The 5,014-nt window shown below is 32.5% G+C and overlaps 1 long non-coding RNA gene across 1 annotated transcript; it reads right to left on the bottom strand.

Moving 5' to 3' along the window:
- Nucleotides 1-1,004: 1,004 nt before the first annotated feature.
- On the bottom strand, nucleotides 1,005-3,761 carry LOC110274669 (uncharacterized). Its single transcript, XR_008001974.1, has 2 exons — nucleotides 3,078-3,761; nucleotides 1,005-1,613 (listed from the first exon to the last, which is right to left on the bottom strand). It is a non-coding gene; the product is annotated as an uncharacterized LOC110274669 (long non-coding RNA).
- Between the last annotated feature and the right edge of the window lie 1,253 nt (nucleotides 3,762-5,014).

Here is a 5,014-nt window from a genome sequence, read left to right as displayed (position 1 = left end):
AGTTTAACCTTAAACTGAAGCTTAAACGTGCTTGAGTTATACCACCTCCAAGAGTGTCCAACGTTTAAGTTCCAGTTTAAGTTTAAACTGGAACTTAAACGTGCTTCCACAAAAGGCATCACTGGAAGTGTCTGGCGTTTAAGTTGCAGTTTAAGCTTAAACTGCAACTTAAACGCCACTGTTTGAAAAGGTTTCTGGGCCAAAGATATTGCAGTTTAAGTTAGCATTTGAACACAAACATTAACTTAAACGTACTCTGGTATGAAACCCAATTGAATATCATGGTTTATGGGATTGGGCCTGAAGAATTGATGAGTCTGGAATTTCAATTTGTTGAGTCATGTGTCATTACTTGATTATCACTAAGTTGGCTCAATGAATGTTACAGAATTGGATCAGCAGCCTCATCAGGATTATGGATCATAAACCCAAAGCAAAAGGAAATCAGGGAAAGGCCTCAAAGCCCAAGAAACACAACAGAAGCTCAATTTAGAAAGTGTATAAATAGGATAGAATTTAAGTTAGTTAGGGACCTTGGATCATTTTTCTAGTTTTCATACTTTTTGTAATTGAATTCAGAGCTATGACTCACTAAACCCCCTTTCATTGGGTTAGGAGCTCTATTGTAATTCAATGAATCAATAATAGTTTTTATCTTCTTCTTTAATCTTTTCTCTTGAATTTTTGTTAGAAACCTTCTCGATCTAATTCCATTGGTTAGTTGTCTTGGGAAAGAAACTATCCATAATTGGAATCCTTCGGAACCTTGGGAAAGGAATGGAGGATTCATGCTAGAGAAGCTTTCTCACAGTGAATTGAAAATTGGGGTTTGGATGGATATTGTGACATGTAATCCTACCAAATTGTGGTTCATGAAACTGTGTGGTATAATCAGTGATCGAGCATCATCTCTTCTTATGAACATTTAAACCAAGGGATTGGGAATTTGTTTGTTTTTAGAGAGAATTGGTGAGCCAAGGAATTGGGATCCAATCATATAAAGATTCCGCAATTTCAATTTCTTGCCATTTACGTTTCCCGCCAATTTTACATTCCGCAATTCTCATCTAAATCTTGATTCCGCTCAACTAGAACACACTTCTAATCCGAATTGCTCACTCAACCAATCCTTGTGGGATTCGACCTCACTCTATTGTGAGTTTTTACTTGACGATAACCGGTGCACTTGCCGGAAGGAATTTTTGCCGATCGTGCAATTTCCTAAAATCGTAGCATCAGTCGTAATACCACACCACCTCTGTTTTACGGCTTAAGCGTAAAGTTCTGTGTGGTAGGGTGTTATAAAAGATGAACTCAGAACTCAAAAGGGAACTCTTGATAACTCCTCTATCTGGCTTCTCATGTGGAAGGGGTCTCAAGTCCTCATCCTTAACCACTCGCTCGATCCGATTACATCTTAAACTCAACCTATCAAATCGCCTCTTGCTCTGTCGAACATTGTAGTCGGGCAACTTCTTTTGTTGGATCGACAGACCAAGCTCCATGCAGCTAATAGCCTTGAGGAATGCCTTCAGTTGATTGGCCTTAGATGAGCTAAAGGAGGACTCTTCCGCTGTTTCCTTTGGTTGGCGTTTCTTTTTCCATTAGTCATGCTTACAAAAAAATAAAATACATTACCTCAAGTATTTTATTTCAATAGGTACGAAGTTAGTCAGAAAATAAATGTCGCCAAAATTACAGGACACTAAGAGGATGAAATAAGTAATATGTGATATTGTAAAAAGCGACATTCATCTCAATTAATTAATGTGCCTAAAGCGGTTTCCAACATTTGCAAGTACAGCTAAATAAACAAGCAACACGAAGCTCAATTAACACATAGGCAATTGGAATTGGTACATTTGTGGTGGATTTTTGTGCTAAAGTAAAGTTTTGAAGTGTGATATGCAGTGATTGAAATTAAGTTCATAAACAACCAATATGACATTATACCATTACATAAACATCAAAAATTTGATTATCACAAATATTAGCATCTCAATCCATTTACCATCATAAATTATTCAATATGCCTAACATGATCAAGTAATCTAAATCACATGGTAGCAACAAATATGCAATTTAAAATCTAATATATTCATAAAGACATATTCACAAACAATTGATGTATAAAATAAAGAAAAATAATGTAAACAAAGTAAGAGGAACAAATTCAAACACCAATGTAATTCCTATAACCAATACTACAAGATTAATTTCAATATTTGAAATTCATTCTTAATATAACCCAAAACCAAATAAATATGCAAATTTGACATAATTGGGTTACATGGGACCAAGTTTGTTAATCTTGTAATATTAGGCAAGAGCCCTCAATCATTCAAAAATTAAAAATTTTGGTCAATTAGAGACATAACACAGTTATAGCAATGCATAATAACATTGATAATGTGAAAGCAAATATTGACTTTTAAATATGGAACCAAAATTTCATAAGAATTCTGAGGCAAATTATTGAACACTTGGCATGCAAAATCATCAAACACATCAAATAGCACAATTGAGCATTTTCTCAACACCAATTGACAAAAACTCAACATTAACAATATACTAGCGGGAGCAGTTCACAACATTTTCAGAAAAAAATATCCAAACAAATAGTTTTAATCAATCAATCAATTTAAAATTTTAAATACTTTTCAACAATTTAAAATTTAATACCTTAAATTTAATCTATCTTAACAAATTGATATCTACTAAAATAGAAAACTAAATTGAACTAACCATAAAACTTATTGAAATTTAAAAATAATAATAAACTAAACAAAACTCTCTCCCGTCCCTACCACCCACACCATATCTCCCACCATCTCTCACCTTCATCAACATCCTCTCATCTATCATCATTCTATGACCCTCATCAACATCATCAATCACAGCAATACTGTTTGTTTGTTACTATCTCACTCCCTTTTACTTCTTTCTCTTTGTTTTACTCTTTGGATTTCTTATTAAATAAATTAATTATTGTTATTGTTGTTTTTAAATCTATTGATGGTAAAGAAAATTTGAGAGACATGACAACCATAGCTCTTGAAAATGAAGAAGAAGCTTACTTTTCTTTTGTCTGAAAAAATTATCTTTAAGCATGTGTCTTTTTTTTTTTGCCCCTGTTTCTTTCTTTAAGGCATGGTAACCATAGTTCTCGTCGATAAAGAAGCAGCATGTTTTTTGGTATTGTAATCAAAACCCTAAATTTTGATTGCAATAAAATTATAATCTTTGGAAAAGAAAAAGAGAATTTTTGGTAGTGATATGAAGGGTGACAAAATGGGAGTGGTAAAGCGAATTGTGATTGAGGATAGTTGAAGGAATAGAGACTGAAAGAGAAGAGTCACCAGGAAAGAGAGAGAGAGAAAGGGGATGGTGACTTACCACTGTGTGAGAGGGAAAAACAAAAGCAGAAGACAAGAATAAAGAAGATGGAGCAGAAATCAAACTCCGTGGCCACCAACTCTAATGAGAGGAGGAATCAACACTTATGGTACCGGACTCCCCTCGACTTTCCATCCCCTCGTCTCCCTTGATGGCGAGGAAGTTTCTCAGATTAGTGAGAGCAAAGGTAGTGGCAGTGGCAGAAGAAGGAGCGAGAGTGAAGAAGAAAGCAATGTTGGTGGTGAGGAGAAAGGAGGAGGGAGAGAATATGATAGTCAGTGTGGTGGGAGATACAGTGTGGGTGGTAGGGAGGATTTTGCTTTGTTTTTTTATTATTTTTATTATTATTAGGGATAATTTGATCTAAAAAATAAAATTAAAGTAAAAAATAATAATTTTATAATATTTTATAACGTTAAAAATAATATTAATAAAAAAAAATTATGATTTTAATTTTAACCCAAAATTTTAAGAACGACAAAAATATTTAATCCAAACAAATGAAAGGTGGCAGCTAGCAAGAGGTTTCAACGAAAGAGAGATAATTAGCGTATAGCATAAGAAGAAGAAAGTGGAGAGGAGAAATAGTGACAGTGCACCTCCTATTTTGCACCTCCTATTTTATCAATTTATTCCATGGTCGAAATCATCACGAGAGGTTAACAAACGTGCAACGTTTGTGCTAACAAGACTAAATATAATAAAACATACTCAAAAAAAGAATTTAAGAAATCAGTTTGATGACTTTTTTGCAAGTCTACTTAGAAAAATAAAATCTTTCCTATTTTAAATTTGAAGATTTTATGCTAAATGAATTTTGCTTTGCAATTTCTTTTACCTGAATCTAACAGTAGTTTGAATGTATATACAAAAAATTTATTTTTTTTTCTTTTTCTCCTCTTATTACTATATAAATATCATGATAGATACCCAATGCTTCATAATGGACTTCTACAGGAGTTTTTTTTTTTTTGTCGGTGAATTGGACAACTCTCAATCCTAGGTACCCCAATAGATTGGACAACCTCCAATCCTAAGTACACAATACACTCACACATTCCTCACATATTTATCACATTTTTTTCTCAATTGCATCTTCTAGGATTTAAACCCTAGACCTTGAGGTGAGGAGGGAGAAAAAATGCCACTAGAGCCAAGACTCATTGGCACTTCTAAAGGAGCTTCAACGCATTGATCTAGCTGCCAACAAAACCAGAGGACAATCAAAATTTTTTTGGTTGATAAGTTCCTATTGCATAATATGTATTACCAAAATGGGCCTTTTATTTTGTATCTATTGCTAGTCATAGTAATTCTTTTGTTTCAGAAAAAAAAAATTCTTTTATTTTTTGAATTTAACACAAATAATTAACATATTAAAAAATTAATAACGTATAATTTTGGTACATAAATAAAATTGATCCACTAATGATTATTAATATAAAATTTTTTTTTTAGTTCTAAAATGTTGATGATTAATTAATAGAATTTAAAATTTTTTACAAGAAAAAAATTTACAAAAAAAGATGTTACAAAAAAATTTTAATTATATTTTTCTAATACAAAAAAAATATAACTTAACAATAATATTATTAACATATATATTAGTCATTCTGTT

Source organism: Arachis duranensis, chromosome 8, assembly GCF_000817695.3.
Source record: "Arachis duranensis cultivar V14167 chromosome 8, aradu.V14167.gnm2.J7QH, whole genome shotgun sequence".
In the NCBI taxonomy this organism is placed as follows: Eukaryota; Viridiplantae; Streptophyta; class Magnoliopsida; order Fabales; family Fabaceae; genus Arachis; species Arachis duranensis.
This window is presented reverse-complemented; position numbering and strand designations above follow the sequence as displayed.